We start from the raw sequence: 22,141 nt of genomic DNA on the forward strand, positions 1-22,141 counted from the left end.
GTCGATGAAAGACAGATTCTACCATGCTTTATGCCTGGCCACTGAGCTGGAGACAAGACCTTTTGTCTTTGACCTGATCTGACTGTAACAACTACGCTGACTCGACCATGTGACTTATGTACCAGCTGGTCGATCCCCTCCCAATACCCTGTTTGCTGTGGCACGTGCCGGTTAAAAAAATACCAGAGAGTGGACAGTGCACGACCTGGAGACGTAGTATGAAGAACCTAACAAAAGATTTCAACTGCGCATGTCGTCTGCGAATTTGGGATAACAACAGCCCACCAAATCAGTTGTTTGAGGTACTCACCGACAGAGAGGTTTCAAGCGACCAGTGACAGTGCTTTATCCACGCTCCCGTCCTTGATCGGCAATGGAAGATCGATTTGTCCCTTATTTATTGTTCCTTACCCCGTTTACCCTACACCCTCAGCTGACCCTAGCGCAGGGAACGCATACCACTGCACATACGATTGTTAAACTAAATTGAACTGAACTCAAAACATCCCATTTTGAACTCTCCAGGATATGCGAAGTTATTGCTGATGAATTTTCACCAAAGAACGGGCCTTCTGAATTGCCGTTAACTTAGAGAAACAGGGCCCAAACCCGAAAAAAGAGGCGAAATGAACCTTTTAGGATGTTTTTAGAAACTTGGACATTGTGCTCAAAATCTGCCACGCCCAGTGATTCAAGGAAAAACAGACAATTCGTTATGCACTACTCACAAGGTTGCTGAAAATTCGTCGACCGCCCACGACCGGTTTCGCCCATTTGGAGCATATCAGGTAGGCGCAGTTCCCGATTTTCCGTCAAACTTATGTTCTACTTGAAAGCCAATTTCACGAAATTAGCGAATATACACTCATTTGCAAACTAATTTGGTACTTCGAGAAACTCACCTGAAACCCAACTGATTCTCTCGTTTGTGATGTTTCCGGGCAACTGTGTGTGCTGAAACAGACCACCTCATGTTTCAGTTGCTACGATAATCGAGATATCGCGATACATGTATATCTGTGTAATGTACTACTCATAAGGTTGCCGAAAATCCATCGACAGCCGACGACCGGCGAAACCAGTTGCCTGGAAACATCACAAACGAGATTCAGCTGGGTTCCAGGTGAGTCTCTCGCAAAACCAATTTAGTTTGCAAATGCGTATACTTCAAAAAAACGAACAACTTTTCTCCTTTTGGTTATGGAGTAAGTTCGTTGGTGTCACTCCGGAACTACAAGATTACTTGGTGATTCTGTATGCACCGTTTGTGCTCCTTCATAGCAAGACTAACTGTCTGTGATCTAAAGCTTTCTAGTTTACTGACCTCCAAAAGGATTCACAATGGGGCCGTATTAAGCCGGCCTTTTCTGAAGTGACCATTTTCAGTGGGACCCTGTACGTGTGACAACCAGATTGTCATTAAGTCAGATATATATTTTTGTCTAACCCATACTCTGCTAATCTCCCGTTTATCTGTTAGTTTTGACTACCTATTCGACAACGCCCTTGTGTTTGAAGTCCATATGTTGTCTCAAGGCCAACTCGTTAATTGTATTACCGATTTTCGTATACCGATCAGAGTAATAGTAACACGCTGGCGTTTTGAGCCGTCTGTCCGAGTCCGAACCCCCTCACGACCGAAGACATGCACTGCTGATTAGCCATAATAACGGCGAAACTCTGGTTCAGTGCTTTCTCTCCTTGGTATGTATCAGGAAGGTCAGCTTCCTGAAAGCAACCACTGAATGCCCGAAATCTCCCTAGACTCTCAGCTCTGTTAGATGTTGGCCAGACAGACAACACCCCCTCAATGTGCAGCGCGTCACAGCCTTGTATCAAACCCAGACAGCGCGAGTCAGCGTTGATCAGACAACGCCCCCGCAATGTGCGGCACGTCGCAGCCAGACCATGCGCGTCAGCGTTGGATCGAGTTCAGACAGTGTCCCTCCAATAGACAGCTTGAGAACGTTGTACGTTCGAACTCGCACGCACTCACGCTCTCGTGCTCGCTTGTTCGGAATGTAGCGGTTGTGTTCCCTTCTGTGAGTCTGTTTTTTCGGTAACTAGGCTCTGGAGCAGGTCAGCAGGAGATACCACAGATTGACGAATCAGCAGATATAACAGTATGAACCTACTAGAATGATTGTATCAGCACCAGCGATTTGAATGTGAACACGGTATAGTCGAACGTGGTCCAATACCCGGATTTCATAAAATTGGACACGACAGCCGCTGTTTCTTCTTTTTCTGGTATTGAGGGACGGGATTATCTTATTTCATTGTCATTAGATATTAGACAGAATAACCAAGCGCGTGATGGAGCTTCTTGTACCCTTCGGTTCACCAGCACTTTGCTATGCTTTTCAGCATCGACTTGTGAATCAGACCAATCAACTTTGATTCCGCGCTTCACAATAAACCTTCTGATTTGTTGTATTACCATCAAGTCGCCACAACACTCCCTTAGGCGGAAGGTCAGTGTCAAGAGGGGTTGACCATTGGAGCCAAACTCGAACTTCAAACAATATGGGTCGCTGATCTTAGAAGAGATCCATGTTGTTTATTAGGTTCTGGTTAAAATCGATTTATCATGAGAATGAGTGGGCCTAAGAGTGCCGGAATTTTCCGTACCCGTCCACTCGATGAAATAGGTCGCGTGGCTGAGGAATAGTGATCAGGAATAGTAATCATCCGCTGGAAAATCTTTTTGTCCGACGTCGACCACGAACGGGCAGGAGGCATGACTTTTCGCTCGCGGTACCTCACTCGAGGGTGAACTGTCGACGGAACTTTTTTGCGGTCCGTGTATGTTTCATTTGGAACTCCCTACCTCCCAATGTTGTACATTCGCCGAGTTTAACCATCTTCAAGAACAATTTAGATGCACATCTTATGTCCAAACCGAATCTGGAACTGTTTAACTCCATGTGATACGCAGCAAACATTACGCATATTTTTGCGTCCCTTTGTATATATACGTTCACCCTATGATCGTTGTAAAATTAACTGCTTTTTAGACCATTAAACCTTGAATTACCTTGAATGAATTACCAGTTTGTAAGAGCTTTCGTTATTCTGCATCAACAAGTTGGTTGACACGTGTATCAAGATTCGGTCGTTTGAGAGTAGCACGCAATGAAACATAAAACTCAGATCTTCCTTAAACTTAAAGCCCAACTCAGCAAGAAGAGCTGCGCTATTTCGCGCTTGAAGCGCCATCCATGGTTTCGATGAAATCTGCCGTAATACATTTGCTTCACCACAGCTTATCGCGAAGAAGAGCTGCGCTATCTCAACTGAACCTTGAAGCATTTGTCACCCCAAGTGTTCTTTTAAAAAGCACTCATTTGTAGCTTGGTTGAATAACCTTACTAGCAGTGAGACAACCCAACGACCAAACTATGGGACGACACACGGTTTGTCGATAGGTATAGTAAAAATAGACAGGATAAATTGATTGATGTGAAAACTTTAGATTGCTTCATGATACAGAAGTAACAGACTACTATGGAGTTGCTGACAGCCCACGAACGGTCTCGCCCTTCGTGTCACCCATCGGCTGGGCGCAGCCCCTGGGGTTCCGTCAACACTCACTTGAAGCAAACCATCATAATAGGGAAATTCAGGGGGACTCAGTTGAGCCTCCCGTCAAAACCTAATCCGTGTGCACGTGAGAGTGCTTGTCGTAAGCTGTGATACTCTTACTGATTTTCCGGATCACATTTTGATTCGTATCCATTCATTCCCATTTTAAAACGTCCGTCACCTCTAGTTTTGTAATGCATTACTCATAAGGTTGCTGAAAACTCCTCGACATCAAAACCGAGAAAATCAGCTGGGTTCCAGGTGAGTCCCTCGAACAGCCAAATTAGTTTGCAAATGAGTGTATTTCTTCTGTCACCTCTGTTTCGGTAACTTTGTTCGCTCGGTATGCCAACGTGCCGCGCTGGAGATGAGATTAAGCGTGCGTGTTGGTCGCCAAATGCTTACACATGAATTAACCGAACTCGTTTTTCCTCACAGTGGGAGGTGTTAGGTGTCAGCCGGTTAATTGTCTCACTGTGGGCTTTGTAGATGCCAATGCAGCTGCTTTTTTTAGTCTACCGTCCGTTCTGTCTGTGAATTCAGATGACCCCAGCCACGGAAAGACAGACAGACGTGAGTGGAGAACAGGAGAACCGGCACAACTAGAAACTACCGGAAAAGGAGTAAGTGCTTCGGGCTTGAATATCCTCACGTTCAACTACCGTTTATCACAGGGTTGGTTAAGATATTCTCACAAGGTAAATATAGTTGTAACACAATCGGTTTATGAGAACGAAGGTAGCGAACAAAGCTTGTTTTCTGTGATTTTTCCTCTTGGTTAATACATCACAAATTTATATGGTACCAGAAATCACGTGGGAAAGGTTAAGATCGGGGGTCCATACACTGTAGAGAAACAGGAGTCAATGGAAGGGGGCTTGGATGAGGGATAGGTCAACGGGTCACGCAAATGACGTCAATTTCAGACAGACTTGTGGGACCGGATGTTTCGTAGGCCAGTTCAAGTTCATAGGTCGAATAAGTTTCTTTTGGATGCAAAGTTGCGGATCCAGCAGTCGGATTCCAGTCGCCTCTGCGATCGATAGTAGTCTCGAGCGTACCAGTCGTGATCGGTTCAGAAGTACCCGGTATATGATAGTGAAGGCTTGCTCCTCGCTTATGAAATGACTGGTTTCAGTCAAATGTAATGCAATAGCGCTTGAGCCTAGTTTCTTCCAACTACCACCCAGAGATACGGGATTGTGATCTCCCATTCTGTCCGACAAAGACCTTGTTGTACGACCAACGAATGATGCTCGGCACCAGCATACGAATGAGTACACACAAAAGCTGGTGGTAGAACGTGACAATGAATCCTTCAAGTGGAACTTGATAATGGGGCAGTTCAACTCATGAAGGGTTTTGCAGATAATAGTTCCATGTGTGAATTTTCGGACCGATGACTACATCGATGCTAGCATGCGAAAACTGTGCTGCAATTCGACAAGACTCGGTCGTGGTAGGGTGAACAGTAAGGGTTACAAACTCAGGGCTTGTTTGGTAAATAGGGAACAAATCTAACAGAAGTTCAAAAAAGTCCCCTGTGTATTCACGAACCAATATCAAGTACATTTTTATTAAGGAAAATACTCACAAGGTTACTGAAAACTCTTCGACTGTCCACGACCGGTTTCGCCCTTCTTGGGACTCATCAGGTCGTGGGCGGTTGAAAAATTCTCAGCAATCTTGTGAGTAGTTTCCTTCACAAAAATATACTGTGATATCTTGAATATCGTACCAACTGAAACATGAGGCGACCTTTTAGCGACATTCATTTGAGTCTCCCCTGAAAACCCAGTCGATATGTAAATGAGTGTATTTGTCGTGAAAGTCAAGTACAGTTCCAGTGAGTTCTGAGTTGTAAGACTTTGTCGAACTTTTGTGTAGAGATACCGGTAGAGATACCGAAACTTAAAGCTGATTCATAATTATGAGCTGAAATCATTCCAATGCACCATTTGACATCGAATCCCCTGTAATCAACTGATTTTTCTTCGTTCTATACAACAAAATGCTGAAGGATGTCGACGGTTTATTTCAAGATTCCTCAGAACTACGTTTTGGCTGACTGAATTCAAAATCCATTAATGCTATTGCTTAATTCAGTGTCTCCGGAACATGTGGATACACTGTAATCACGTGATCACGTGAGTCGATCCGAGTAAATTACAAACCGCCGTGTGTGCTACCAATATTGAACCAAGCGCGTAGCATGGAGGCAGGCGAAACAGTAGCAATGCTACTGTGTCCGGAATTTCAGTTTGTCTTGGTAACAGGCACACATTCAATGCATTAATTACCATCCCATACTTTGTTTTTTACCAACTGGCTGCCTGTGGTGGTTCAAGTTTTTGTAGGTCAGTCGGGACTGGGTGTTTTTTTCGACTATCAAGGTTGTTTTGGCCACTGGCTACGTGCCGACCCGGCGACAAGATTCTGAAGACGGCAATGCTCGTCATTTCGAATTTCATGAGCATCTAAAAACAATGTTACATGTTAGAACTCCGGCGACATTAGTAGGTTTGCATGACCTGACACACTACTTACACGACTGTTTGAAACTCTGTGGCGGCCGACTACCAGTTTCGCCCTCCTTTAGGCCCATCACGTGGGCCCATCACGTTCTTCCTTAGCTTTCATCGGTTTTACGTTCAACGTGAACGGAAAACTGGATATACGTAATGAAATGCATTTATTTGCACCTTAATCAGGTGCTTACGGGGTGCTGAACTGAATACCTCTTTCATGATGTTCTCAAATCGATGTGCTTCACAAAATCCGTCCCATGTCTCAATATTCTGGATATTGCTGTGCAATTTTTTGAAAGGGCAAGGCACTAATTAAAATTACTTCATAGCAACTTTCTTTAGTGTGAGGGTGAATCGGTTTCGATCATGAGAAACGGCGAACGACCATCCATAGCAAGATCTGCCTGTTTATATGGCATTTGAAGACTATCTGTTATCTTCTAACGTGATTGGCTAGTTAAGAGATTATTTTTTTTAAAACAAAAACATACTTGTAACAAGACTGGTCACTATCAAAGATTTCTGTTACAATCGTATGTTCTCAAAGACGGATAACTTAACAAGTTTCCTCCCCTAAAATTTATCTCGATTGGTTCATTTTCTTTACCCAGTAAACTGCAAAACTTTAGAAGTTAAGACCTATTTGTTTTGAACACCGTCACAAAATTTGAGAGCATTCATCGCAAAAAAAACTGAAATCAGGGCGACCTGACAGTCATCATGTGTGTGATTCCTGCCAATTGAGCCTTAACACAGTGACATTCGAAATCAGACAGCCTTTCTTCAACATGAATTTAGTTTTGATTGTGGACTCAACTGAAAGCAGCTGAATATCTGTGATGTTGATGAAGCGGACTGTCACACTGTCAGCTAGATTAATGTGAGTCTTTTGTCAGATTTGTGTGCAAATGAGAGCATTTCTCAAAATCTGTCCAATTTTAGTTCAAGTAGAACGTAGGGTTGACGGAAGTTTGAAGAATGCGCTTACCTAATGAGCTCGAAGTGAGAGGGTGGGACCAGTAGTGAACTGTCCTAGAGTTTTCAGTAACCTTATGCGTTAAGTCTAGAAGGCTGACTTTCTGATTGATGCTTACCAGAAGAGCAAACTCTGAGGAAACCCGGCGCCCACATAATAGGAATGAAGCTTCTTGAGATATGAAACCTATCAACGGTGAAAAGGTCCCTACAGAGACATCTGGTACAAACAAAACACCTGCGTTTATCTCGCAGAGTTCCATACTATCTGGTACTCTATGTCTGAGAACACGTTCACGCGGAACCTACTCTGATGTCGATATCTGCCTACATCGATCTCCATTTGGAGTGTAGTTACTTGTTCAAAGTACCCAGGTACCAGCAAACTTTTATTCTACCAAGTACATTTTGATTGACAGAAATTAGTGCTTTGAGAGGGCTGCCTTCTTTTAGATGAGAACAGAGGATTTTGTTGAGTCTGTAAAATCTGGTAAACTGCAACTTGTTGAAGCGAAGTATTTTTAGTACTATTTGAAAGCTCATCTTGAGTTGGCCAATATCTTTTCGCAACTTTAGTGGCCCTTATTAAGAATGTTCAGCGCTGAGGAATCGTCCTGACAGACCCTGTGCACATGATTCCATTGAACTTATTGTAAAGTGAAGATGTCCGCCTCCAGAACGCTTCATGTACTTGGCTCTTTTGGTTCAAACAAGCAACAATGCCACACAGAGGTATCCGTTGTCGCCGAACTTCCTTTCTGCATGTATATACGTAATGCACTACTCCTAAGGTCGCTGAAAATCCGTAGACAGCCCACGACCGGTTTCGCTCTTCTTGGGACTCATCAGGTAGGTGCAGTTCCGAGTTTCCGAGTGAGTCTCTCGCAAAACCGAATCTGTTTGCAAATGAGTGTTTTTCGCTCGTTCCTTCCTACCTCTTTTCTGTCCCAGCCTCCTACATTGAGTGCACATCGTTCAAGGGCATAGCAGCAGAATAGAATCTGTTTTCGGCCTGCACTATCATTCCCTTTTTTCGTAAAAAAATTAACAAATATTCCTGGATTTTCTTGTGAAAACTAGATTGCTGCGTTTACTGGATCTTCTAATTCTTACATAAAATGGAAAGAATCCAGAAAACAGGGGGAAAGTATTTAAAAACTGAAAATTCTGGAGTTATACACTGTAGTTTACCACTTCTTCTTCCGGTAAGTCTCCCATGAGTCGTTCGTCATGATTATGCACATGAAAGTGTGTTTTGACATCCTACGGAAATCTGAACATAGACCGTGCAACCCAGTTACAAACCCACCCATGTTTTTCACAGTTACTTAACTGTGAACCGGTGGAATTTTGGTTAATAGGTCACAGATTCCATCAGAAATCTACCTCATCGTTAAGGAGAATAAAACTTGGACCAAGTGAGTTGTAAACATAAAAAGGTGAAACAAAGGTGCGACAAAATTGAAGAAGCATCATAGGATGCCATTTAGTAAAGACTTTGAACAAGTGTGTAGATAACAGTTTAGTAGGTAGCCGGTCAGACTTCCTCACGGCATGGAACCCGGTTCAGTTCTGGATGATGTAACAGTTGCAGAACTCTTCGTTGTCCTTTCAAAAGTTCCCACCATCCTTGTTCGTGATGCACTACTCATAAGGTTGCTAAAAAGTCGCCGACAGCCCACGACCGGTTTCGCTCTTCTTGGGGCTCATCAGGTAGGCGCGATTCCCGAGTTTCCGTCAACCGTATATTCTACTTGAAACCAAATTGCATGAAATGAGCGAAATACACTCATTTGCAGCACATCCAAATGCCTGGAAACATCACAAACGAGAGATTCAGCTGGGTTCCTCCCTCGAAGACCAAATTAGTTTGCAAATGAGTGTATTTCGCTAATTCTCACCATCCTCCTTACTCACCGTAATCTTAAGGGGCAATCTAAGGTGTTCTGAACTACAGACGCACGTACATGCGACTTCCCAAGCGTTTGAGCGCCACTGATTTGCTTAGTCTGCAAGGTAACATTTCAAAAATTGACTTTTTCTACACAATATCTCTCACGTTTCGTTCAAAGGTATGAAAGTTTTTCCGACTCATATGATGATATGGCTTCATCACTCTATCCTGGTGACAGATGATTCATTTCACGGTACGATGCACTGAACTCACCATAGTTCTTTACACATGTCAGAGTTCAGTACCCATGGCTTCTATGTTTTTCTTGTTCAACGAGTCCGACCTTTCGGCTGACACCTATAACATTCAAACTGGAAATCTTCTTACGTTACTAACGGAGCGAAACGGTAATAGAGAATACATGTTAGATCCAATATATTACCAGGAGTAGGCGAGACGGTAGGATATTTGACCGGAACAGCAGAGTTTTCCACGTCCACCGCTATCCAAAGTTGGCTTTCATTCCGTGCGGTTAAGATCCGCTAATCGATATTCTTGATTTCTATGTCACTGAAATCCCAAATGCTTAAGGCTGCGAACGCGCAAACTACTTTTCGTACGGCCCTCAGATATGTCCACAGTTTATTTACAAAGTTTCTGAGGCGAAAAGCTCTGCACATAACGCTGGAATCACGTTCAACGGGAAGGCATTCTGAAGTAGTCCTGTGATTTTTCAACGCGTTTCTCACTCGTCAGCGTTATACGGTTAATCAAAAATTAAGCTTCGGAAAACACTATTTCACTCCATTCTTTGATAACAGGATAATTTTGATGGCGAACCTATAATTTTTTTCAGGGTATGGATCTGGTCCTCTAGTATGTCTTATTACTTTGCTGAAAGTTTGCTACAAACTTGTCTTCTTACACTGCTAAAATACTGATCCTGATTCCTTCCGCGTCTATCACTTATTTGATCTTTTCAACCTAGACGTCCTGCTGACTAACTGCGTCGAGCCATTCAGGTTCCAGCCAGGACCGGTTGGTGTGTAGCGAAATTCAGCCGCCCCCATCATCCAGCATTGGAAACAGATTCACTGATGCTCAAACAGTGGTCGCTGGGCGGAAAATTTTAGCTTCGTCACTAACCGAGGTGAAATCAGAAGTGAGTAATGAGTTTGCGGTGCGTCGTAGTGCGTCGGTTTGTAGGCGTTGGACTGTGCTCGTGCTTATTGGCGAGGGTGGTTGCTTTGATTCTAATCGGACTTTTGAACGAGCATTCCTGTTTGTTGGATGATTGACCAGACCGCTTATTGATCGACGGACGACCCTTGAATCCGACCCCTCCGACTAAGCCGACGTGAAATTCGACCTGTCGATCCCACACTTATCAGGTTTACCACCTGATCCGTCCGTTCCACTTGCGCTGTCCAGCCGAGTTGGTTCAAGTAGAACATAAGGTTGACGGAAACTCGGGGACTGCGCCTACCTGATAAGCCCCAAGAAGGGCGAAACCGGTTGTGGGCTGTTGAAGAGTTTTCAGCAACCTTGTGAGTAGTTTCTTTTATGAGTTGGTTATCTTTTACCTCTAGTGGTGAGTAACTTGGGCCGATTTCTGTGTCGGTTGATTGAATTTGCACTGGGTTCCCATATTTCTATGAACACCCTTCTGTATCATGTGTTTCCGTGGCTCGTTTTGCTTACTGTCGCAGGTCAGTAACGGAACTTGAGTTAGCGAAAGAACAGAGAGTGGTCGACACCACTGTTACAAGAGCGGTAGCATTGAGAACTAAAATGAACAGGCTGACGAAGAACAGCGTACCAAACTATGGTGATGATTGATTCAAAAGCCTAACTAGCCGCACTTATAATATCTAAACAAGGCCTTCTAATAAGACGAATCAAATTCAACCTCACAGTTGCATCCTGCAAATATTACTTGGCCAACTTAGAACAGGCCTTGAGAACAAAGGGTACGTCCGAAGATGTTTAACAAATCAGATTGGACAGACCATACCAGTGATTAAAAGAGGGAGTAAAATGTGCCAACATGGAGATGAATTCAAAAACCCGCGAAGGAGTGAGTCAATCACTATACTTACAAAAGATGAAGAAACAATCACCGTGGTAGTGGGCAAACTCGACTAGGTTGAGAAGGCCAGACTGACTACTGAGTGATGAAAGTACCTATCGCCTGATTGATCGGGACCCCATTTTAAAACCGGTCGGCCGCATCAACACGACACTATAGAAACCACAGGCAACGCATAAAACAACCAGCCGAGAAATGAAAGCTCTGGTCTATCATAGAAACACAAGGACGGAACTCCACCGGGACCAGTTGTCTCAGTAATGGTTACTGCAACTCAATTTAGCAAACGATTGATTGCCGCACTGCATAGGTTGCGCTGTCTTGGCGACGTGTTCCGTAGTCCCAATCGACCGGCTTCCTTGTAGGGTTCTTTCGTCAGAACCACGCGAAGGGTGGAAACGAGCCAATGAAGGTCAAACAATGACTTCACAGAGAAGTATGGAAGCCATTGCCAGCAAGCTCCGTTGTGTTGGTCACCGCCGTCTTTCTGGATGAGGACCCCGAGACGAGCCACATCAATAGTTAGAGGCATTGTTAGATCTGGCCAGCCTCAATGGCGCCCGTGCATCTAAGCTATTTCCTTCAATGCATAGCCCCCTTCCAAATCCCCCCACTGAACAGTCCACTGACAACCCTGTATCGATTGTATCAGCTCCACCTACCGAGTATTTCGAAACAATGGCTGCTCACGAAATTTCATCAGAAGAACCTTGAAGAAAAGAACCCTCTTGACAGCAACAACAGTATGAGTAGACAAGCAAACGGATCGTTCTAGCACACATCATGAACCTATCCGAACTCACAGCACAGCTATTTCAACTGAAAGGAATCCTGATAGCCCATAATACAATGGCTCTACTAAGGAGGATGATTTCAAGACCGACGGAAAAGCTCCACCAGAATACCAGAATCAGTGCTTTTCACCGAATTAAATGCGTAGAAGGACACAAATAATGTGTTGGAGAAGCACGACGTAAAATAGTTATACGGTCGCACGTACACAAGACAGCAGTCAGAATGCAATATTCACTCGCCCTGGTAACAACATTTGAAGATCAAGAAAGACGTAAATTTGATTTAGGGAACTTGAAGGTCTGGGCATATTGAAACACTTGACACAAAAGTGCGTTCCGCCGCAAACTCAATCAACCGATACATAGAAATCGACCCACTCTACTCACCACTATCTGTAATTCAATCGGACAACGCAAGCGGGACGGATGGATCGGGTGAAAAAACTGGTAACTGTGTGACTGACAGATCGAATTCCACGTCGGCTCAGTCGGAGAGGTCAGACTCAAGGGTCATCTGGATGTCGATCAGTAAGGGGTCTAGTCAACTATCCAACAAACGGGAACAATCATCCACAAGGCCGACCAAAGTCAGAGGCCACGACCCGCACCAACAAACACGGACACAGCGTAGTGCTGCTCAACCGGCGCGCTACGGCACACGGCAAACTCAGTTCGCACTTCAGCTCGGCTGTTGACGACCAAATTGTCCAGCTCAGCCAACGGAACGACGATTTATGGAAGCCAGTAACTCTGTTCAGGTGTCGTTCACACACGCACATGTATGATCATGTTACATGACTGTCGGTCCTGACAAAACGTTTTGTCTGTGCTTTTTGACTTTCGGCATCTTACCCCCAATATGACTGACCACATGTATTGCGAAGCAAGGTGACAAAACCGAAAATTGTGCTATAGTACAGGCAAGAACTAATCAAAGGACTAAACTTCAAAGCTATCATTCAGCCATCCAACCAATTTGAGCATGAAATGGATATGCTTTGATTTAAAATTCCCTACATCTAAAATGCCAGGGTCACGAGGATTGATTCAAACACATCGTTTCAGGTCTCCTATGCTCATCGTCACCGTGAGGTATTCACACAATTCTGCCGTGCTTGGTTTTTTTCATCAGTAACGGTAATTTACACACTGAGTTCGTTTTACGCCGATGCCAGTCACCTGCAGACAAAAGCGATTACTCCGCTGCGTCTAGTTGGGGGGCGGCTAAACCCAACGTATAAATGCTTCGTACAAATCTATTTTGGTTTAAATGTGGGACGATATTCTGCTTGTGTTCGCTACACAAAGTCATATAATTACGCCATCATTAGGGCGTTTAACTGGGTCGATTACACCACTAAAAATTATTTTTGCTACATCTGTGCGTATTTGTGAACAAACCGCTCATTATTCAGAAATTCCGCTAACGTCTACCCACGGAACTGTTATTCGTTCACGTGACTAGGACATGTGATCAGTTACGGTGTTCCGTATCGATCCCAGTGTGGTGCAAGCTTGTGGTACAGACAAGCACATTGGCAAAAATGGCAGGTAATATGTTCAGTAAAACATTTGGTAACATGATAAATGCTGAGTGTGTAGGGATTTGTTATAAAATAGTTAAAGACAACCACGGCTGCGAACCTGCGTCTTTGATGCATTCTCGTCGCGTCATCGAGTTTGAAATGTTTTTTTTTCGTATGTGTTCATGAGTAGCATGCATTTTAGCATATGAAAATGGACAAATTCCGTGACAAGTTCTCATGTTGGACGCTGAGAGTTAGGCGAGTTGTCGTGTGATAGACGTGACTCTAATTTTGCTCGCCACGGTCCCCCAATTTCCGTTCATTAGAAAAGCGTGGATCCAAAAGCATCTCAGTGACAAAGTAAATTATACTTCCAGCCTTCAACCCAGCCCACCTTTCACAAAATGGACGAAGGGTCATATCAACTTTCTTTAACCTTGCAAAAGGAGGGATACTTCGAAAATGAACTCAGATTTTAAAGGTTCGTGTGAGTATTATTCCCATAGGAACCGATGAATCTCACTTAGGACGGCACGTTGTTTTGCACATTTTGTCAACCGATCAGTGGGCGTTAGTTTTTGGGAATCCTCAGTACTCAGGAAAGGCTTCTGCCGGTAACTTTTGTGTTGCGCATTTTAGTAGTATATTGTCCACGGGTTGATATGTGTTTTGAAAGTCTACAACTCTGGATCAATTTCTGATTGCAATCCTTAGTTGAATGTTCCCAACCATCATTGATTGACGGGAGTAGTGGGATTCGATTGTTGGTGGGTAAATTCTTCTGAGAATTTGCTTCACATTGCCTCAGTTTTGCCACTCTAAATTGCCAGAGATTATCAGTTACTTAATCTGCCCAGCTATCAGTCCAGTCGTGCCTTGTATTTGGTTACGTCCTGAAAGGCGGTTAGGCTCAGTAAGACAGCTGAACCAGTTTCCGCCATATATTTTGGCTTTAGGTCGCAGGAATAGATCTAATTAGTAGACGGCCTAGACAGTCCGGTGTAACCAAACAAAGGAAAAGTTGCATAGAATGAAACTTTTAACAGACCAGATGGTAGACTCATCTGAACCTTCAGTCACCTCATGAGCACGTGTAGTAGTTGCGCCTCGCTAGTCCTCCTGCTCTGTGAATCACGTATGGTTATTTATATCATACAGAGGTAATGGTACAGTCATTTTCACTTATATTTGCATTTCATTGTACGATTCCAGTTCTGTTCTGTATTCGAATAAATTAGACTTGAGTTCTCACCCTCTTTTCTCCCCTAATTACGCTCACGTCCGGCAGTTCCGTCCGTGTTTTCCAGAAGCCTACTGGTCATTGAGTGTGAACTGTTTTCACCCTCAGGATTACTCAGTCACCCAGGTTTATTGTGCCCAACATCCTAGTGAGCTACGAACATCAGAATCTGGTGCTCTGATTGGTTTTCACGGAGTGAAACTTTTAACAGACCAGATGGTAGACTCATCTGAACCTTCAGTCACCTCATGAGCACGTGTAGTAGTTGCGCCTCGCTAGTCCTCCTGCTCTGTGAATCACGTATGGTTATTTATATCATACAGAGGTAATGGTACAGTCATTTTCACTTATATTTGCATTTCATTGTACGATTCCAGTTCTGTTCTGTATTCGAATAAATTAGACTTGAGTTCTCACCCTCTTTTCTCCCCTAATTACGCTCACGTCCGGCAGTTCCGTCCGTGTTTTCCAGAAGCCTACTGGTCATTGAGTGTGAACTGTTTTCACCCTCAGGATTACTCAGTCACCCAGGTTTATTGTGCCCAACATCCTAGTGAGCTACGAACATCAGAATCTGGTGCTCTGATTGGTCAAGTTTCACGGAGTCAGACGAGTAATCACATGAGGCGAATCTCACCCCCTACGCGAGTTAATCACTCTGCTGATCAGCCGCTTGTGGCCTAACGGTTTGGTCTTAAAATATGGTCAAGTTTCACGGAGTCAGACGAGTAACCACATGAGGCGAATCTCACGCCCTACGCGAGTTAATCACACAGCTGATCAGCCGTTTGTGGCCTAAGGGTTTAGTCTTAAAATTCTGACGGGGACGTTGAGAGGTCGAATCTCCCGGGTGCTTCTTGAGGTGCGCACTGTTAAACATTCCAAGCAAGGTCAAAACAGCTGTTCTGTGTTTCTCAGCTTTTCGGCATAGAATGAATTCACCCGCAGGTCGACAGCTCCTCCCGGGTGCTTCTTGAGGTGCGCACTGTCAAACACTCCAAGTAAGGTCAAAACAGCTGTTTTGTTTCTCAGCTTTTCGTCATAGACTGAATTCGCCCGCAGGGTGAGAGGTTGATTGCAAATATCCAAATAACCTTTGGGTCGGAGAGGTCTTGTTTCTGACTCATGCTTGTTCCACAGTTGATTCTGCTATCGGGTCCGTTTTTCTCTCTCTCCGTTACTCTCCGATACTCTCTGTTTTCACCAACTAACCTTGCGATTGTGCTTTCAACATTGCGTAGATTGGACTTGATACAATTCTGGGCCTCTACTGAAAGGTCTTCTCCTAAGTCAGCGCACAACAGAGTTTCCTCAAGGACACGAACTTATATAAATTAGTGCTGATGGGACACTGCAAACCGTGACACCGAAGCCGTCTGATCCTCCCACAGGAGATAAAGTAAGTGCATCTGAAGTGCAGCATTTCCTTCCAACTCAAAACGCAATGACCATTTCCAAGAAGAGATAGGTTCATTGAACCCCACTATAGGATATAGGGGAGGAGAGCCTCTCGCACCCTGAAAGTCACCAACATTTATCCGTCGTAATGAAGTATGGGATTACTGCTGTTATCCGAGATAATGGCAACTAGGCTTCAGCTAAAACTCCCAAGATAGAGCGACAGGCCGACGGATTAACAGAGAGAAAACAGTGACTGATTCGTGCGTATTTATCTGAAGAACGACTACTGATTTAGTCATTAGTAGATGAAGAGCAAAAACCTCATTTTGGCCAGCTTAGAATATGGTGGCTCAATGTATAGTGAGTGTAAGAGTGTCCTTTTCATGTTGCTCTGTTGGCTAATTGATTTTATTGATTGGTTCTTGTTAGGTACATCCTCGAAGAAGCGGTTGCCTGTCGAGACGACTTTACCGGGTCAAGCAAATGAGTAGGACCCTCGTTGCCTTTGGTGAGAGTTGCGTCACTCACTAGCTTCTTGAGGTAGAAAAAAGAGTTGTTTATTCCTCAGACCACCGGCTGGCATGTAACATCACTTCCCCAGTTCATGTTGCTCTGTTGCTAATTGATTTTATTGATTGGTTCTTGTTAGGTACATCCTCGAAGAAGCGGTTGCCTGTCGAGACGACTTTACCGGGTCAAGCAAATGAGTAGGACCCTCGTTGCCTTTGGTGAGAGTTGCGTCACTCACTAGCTTCTTGAGGTAGAAAAAAGAGTTGTTTATTCCTCAGACCACCGGCTGGCATGTAACATCACTTCCCCAGAAAATTCCTGAAACCAGGTCATGCTTATTCGGGTGAAAAATGCTAGGGACCGATTGAGTAGTCATCGTTTTCGGAAAAGTTTGGAAACAATCGGTAGATTTATTGCTGGGCAGCGTTTCGATTTGACACAAAAGCTTCGCCAGGCCAAGTGACTGGGTTACGAGGTTGGTCGAGATCCAAGGCTGAAGGAGGACCAGTCACCTAAGTCAAGCTAAATCTTTGTTAGGTGTCGACTCAGCGATGGCGGTACATGCCTTGGACACGGGACATAGATGTGGAGAATGTGGAAGTATTAAAATGGGCACTGTGATTCACACCACAGTGGCTGATAGCCGAGGCGGTGGAAATTACTAGTCATAGATGTGGAGAATGTGGAAGTATTAAAATGGGCACTGTGATTCACACCACAGTGGCTGATAGCCGAGGCGGCGGAAATTACTAGTCATCACAACGTGAATAGAATCAAGGGTGTGGACCTGGCGAGCGTATGGAAAGCGGTCTTAGGTAAGCCGAGTTGACACGTGACTGTGTGGCTGTTCATTCATGTAGAATCATTAGCAAAGACAGGGGCAGGGAGGGTGGAAGTCCCAATCCGACCAAAGTTCACAGAATCCCCATTACACAGCTATCGTGGTCATGGTTAATTCTGTTAGCACCGTTACCATTGCCTACATGGATGCGAAAGCAAGGTTGCCATCTTGACAAAACAGGAGTTCAGGCGCTCGACTGGAAGGAGAAATTAGGGGGATGTTTGATCCCTATCAGAATCTATCTATCTATCAGATCTATCAGAATTTTTGGAGGTTGTATTCCATATTTCAGTCAACCAGAGAAGAATTTTTCCAGACAAGAAACTCAGGGATTTTGCCAGATAAACCCCGCCAAAAAATTAACCTCCGCCACCCAAAAAGATTAGAAAAAGAGGATATGAAATTTTTAACTTTAGTTTCTATTGAAGAGGGTGAAATTGGCACTGCATACATGAACACCTCTTTAGTTCACCGGCAGATCCCTTCGAAAATCCACTGCTGGGGAAGGGCCTGGTCTGCGTGGTTTTTACGGCGGGACATTAGCGTTCCATCGATCTCGACGTGTAGACCTGGGCCGCCGATAACTGTTGGGGTCTGCAAAAGCTGCCAGGCGCAAACTTCGCGAAAAAAGTTCTTCCAGTCAACAGCGGTTGTGTGGCTAATAAATAATTCCTCTGAACAGACCTTGATCTTTGCCAAATTTTTGGACCAGCAATAAATGAATAAAATTACTGTCTTAAACTCCATCCTATATCGCTCCAGCCAAGTTCCCCTTCGAGGACTGATTTCTTGCCAACAATGTCGAGCATTACACCTCCACCTGTCAGAAACATTTGAAAGTGTCATTTGGTGGCCCTGGTTGCATAAACGTTGCTGATGGATCACTCCGTGACTTTGCAAAAACGTGTTGCCGTCTCCTTGTCATGAACGAGGGTTGAGAGCGTCGGAAAGTTCATTCAGGGTTTTACGTCCGAACGGAAAAATTTCTGCACAAAATGAGCCTAGATGCGGATAAGGAATTGTTTTCATCAAAAATAGGTCAAGGTTGTGTGCGTACATTAAGTTGGGGCTGACAGAAAGTGGCGGGGCTTAACTTTTCGCACATGGACCTTTTGCAATGGTGGAGGGGCTTATCTGGAAAAGATCCAAACTCAGGGTCTGACTTCTTGCAGTCACTCCACCAAGCCATAATTCATTTGTGGTGTTTGAGCCCTACTTTGTTGACAGTCGTAACCTATCACAACGATCCTGCAGTAAACTGTAGGAATGCTTTTCTGGTTTCATATTTGCAGATGTTCAAAAGAGATTTCATCCTGTCAGTGAAAGCAATCTATATGCTGAAAAGCCGGAAGCACTGTACAGGCGTTGAAAATTAGTAGCATACACACCTCACGAAACTCAGAGTTTTGAATATCTACCTTTTCGGTCACCAGTGCTCGATCAGCAGTGTGACTCACTTAAGCAGGACATTTAACCATCAAGCCCGAAAACCACATCACGTGGTCACATATTGACTGACTGCTCGATTGACGACTTGTCAGATGTACTCGGCCTAACTTAAAAACCATGGAATTGAAGTTTCTCCCTTCATTATGAGCTAGATATTCAAGTGATCAATAGTCCGTCCCACCGAATGTCTTTTTTGCTAACCTTATTAGTTGAGTCTGGCAAACCGTGAATGGACATGCGCGCGCACACACACACATACAAAACGTTGGCGAATGAGACACTCTGTGACTAGGTTTGGATGTGGAGAAAAGGAGTTTGACAGACAAGCGCCTCAAGATCGATGAACTTACTTGCTTATTGAAACAAGGTAATTTTGTAATAAGCCATAGGGCAAAACACCAGTTGTTTTGTATTTTACCCGTTTGCTTTCTGATAGCATTAGTTGAGTGGAAGCAATTACTCGATAAGCATTCGGATAAGAGCACGACGGAGATTGAATTGCCCCCGTTTGATTGCTACTTTTGGTTATTGATATTAGTGGTGAGGTTGGCATTTGATCACAATTGGCTGTTCCGTTGGGTTTTCTATTGGTTGATCTGTTAACCTATGTCATGATTATGTAGCGACAACGTGCCGTGACAACATGATCTTATGGTGTCGCATTCCCTGCTATCGTCCACCGGTCCTTGACCTCTTTAAGTTCCATTTTGTGACACTTGCTGATGTGACTCTAAAGAATTCCCTGTTTATTGGCTTCTTAGTCCTATTGTGGGCTATCCTTGATTGTTCAGGTTGAGGTGACTGCCTTTTGCATCTTCAAAGCATCGTCGGACCATGGTACTCCGTCGTGGAGTACCATGCTTCCATGTCTCCGCGGGTTATTTGTTTCGGAATGATTCAGACATACCAGGAACCGTGAAACCCGAAATTCTGTACAATCTGTTGGGCTCTAGTATGCCTACATATTTGAGCTTTAAACTGAAGAGATTTCAAAGGGACTTCCAAAATCAGGATTAATCACCGATGTGGTAATGCGTAAACTATAGCCCGCGGAGCTAATAAGCCTTGGAGTCATAACAACAAATTTCACAAAGTGAAATGCAGAGGTCGGGGACAGAGGTCATTCCAGCGCCAACCAGTGGATGAGAGCCGGGTTGAAAGCTCTAATGTCACCTTGTCACTCACCATTCGGGAAACAGGGTAACAGATCAAGCAACAGAGCCGCCCAACGGATTAGCCAATCACGGTCGAAGACCAACCCCGGCTACTAGTGTAGGGGTGTATACTATTGAAGGGGGATAGTACACAGATAGCGTCCACGCTCCGTCCCCACAACGTCCCCGTAGTCCTTCACGAGAGGTGGGGATGTGTGGACTTTCCTGAGGGATTTCGCGGACGTTGCGAGAGTTGAGTTCGCACGCCATACTACTCGCATGCTTCATCAGCAGTACACACTGCTGCACCAGTATGTATGTTAACACGCGTGCAACATTACTCAACGCACAACTAGTGACGCACCGTTACACCGCACCCCAGGCCGTAACAACTCACTGATGATAGTACCGGCTGTGATGAAACGTTCGCAATCAAATCGCTCATCTCAGTAGACAAAAACTGGCGGCCATTTAGGCTACCTAAGCTACGAGCATTCTTCTCTGTTGCAGTCGAAAAAGTTGTGTTCATATCACCAAAAGCAGGAGGTGTCGCGTCAGGTTTTCGAAGTTTTAGAATGAGTTTTCGGTAAACTTTGCAGTGAATGTGAACAGATGATGTCGAGTGAAGCTTTTTGGATACTCCTTGAAGAGTAGGGCAATCCTGGGAGGTTTCTGACTCGCGGTGTGGAAGTTTTAGTGCGGGCAAGATACTCGAACACACAGTTTGACTTATTTATTGTATTTCTGTAGACAGGCTATTGATAATAGCAGACAGTTTCCGATAATTCAAGGATACTCCCAACGTGCCACTATATCGAGAAAAAATAAACAAGATTGTACCTGACGACTGCAGAGGCATCAGTTTGTGGGGCTTTGCAGGCAGCTTTCTGGCACAAGTGCTACTCGACTGCCTAATGGCTGAAGTGTTTCGGCGCACACGAGGAACAAAGTGGATCCTGTGATACACAACTGATAATTGCAAAAAGACAGCTTCGAAACTATTTTCGAACCCGCCAGCTGCTCAGTGTCTTCTTCATTAATTCCACGAAAGCCTTTAAGCCATCAAGCTGGAATGCTAATACAAATGTAAGCAAAAGGTCTTCAGATCCAATTAAAGCCTACATGAAGGAATAAGGGTGAAGGTGAAAACAAATGGATCGACTTCGAGTGGTTTTGAAGTTCTCACTGTCCTTGTTCCGACGTCTACGTAGCGGCTTTCGTGAAAGGCGATGTGGAGATATAGTTGGGATGTCTTTTCGATGCTAATACACGATTCGTTGCGAGGACCCCGGCCAATCAGACTAGGGTCAGCATTCTCATGTTTGTGCGCGACCGCGTACTGTTCGAATGTGCTCAAGATGAACTGCAGTGCCCAATTGAGAAATCTTTAACTGCTGTCATGCAGTAAGTTTCGAACATTGGCACCAGGTGGGATCCCTAGCACTTCTCGGCTCTTCGAGATCGGGACAGAGTTTTTGTTGACTATTGGACATACCTCGGTCACCTTAATATCTGATGGCTTAACCGACGACCGCGGGCTGAAATCCTGTGCGCCTTTTGCAAAACTCAAGAAAAGAGTGCAGATGAATCACAGCCTTTGAATGGGGACTAGGGCCGGTGTTTCCAAGGCGATGGTTTTTTCAGTGAACTTGTACGACTTTGAAACACTGATGATGTGCTAGCGTAGTCCTCGATGTATATACTCTAGACTGACACTTGACGGGACGTAGGTCTAAACAAGAGCTGGACAATGGTCCTCCCACGGATGCGTTGTGATGGGATGGAGGAAACAGTCACAGTGGCTGCGATTTGTTTGCGGAACGAACTGGAACAGAATTCCGAAGCAGCTTGTATGTGACCAAATGAACAAGAAGAAACGGAACCCTAGCAGACGAAGACGTCAGTATCTAACCACTTTGATTCGAAAATCTAAAAGCTGTTGACTTGGAGCTGATGATCTGGGAAGCGGAAGCAAAAGAAAACAAGACTACTTGAACAGAAAAAATACGTCGATTCACCCATTGCCAGCTTTGAGCCGGATAGTTGAAGCGTGCAAGACAAAACTGTACCGTCGGAGCTGTTGGAGGCCATTTGAGCGGGATCTGTAGAGGCTGTGGCCACGTTTATGCTGGTTGCACTGGATTAGTTGGTCATC

This window comes from Opisthorchis viverrini (genome assembly GCF_000715545.1).
Source record: "Opisthorchis viverrini unplaced genomic scaffold opera_v5_29, whole genome shotgun sequence".
Taxonomy (NCBI): domain Eukaryota; kingdom Metazoa; phylum Platyhelminthes; class Trematoda; order Opisthorchiida; family Opisthorchiidae; genus Opisthorchis; species Opisthorchis viverrini.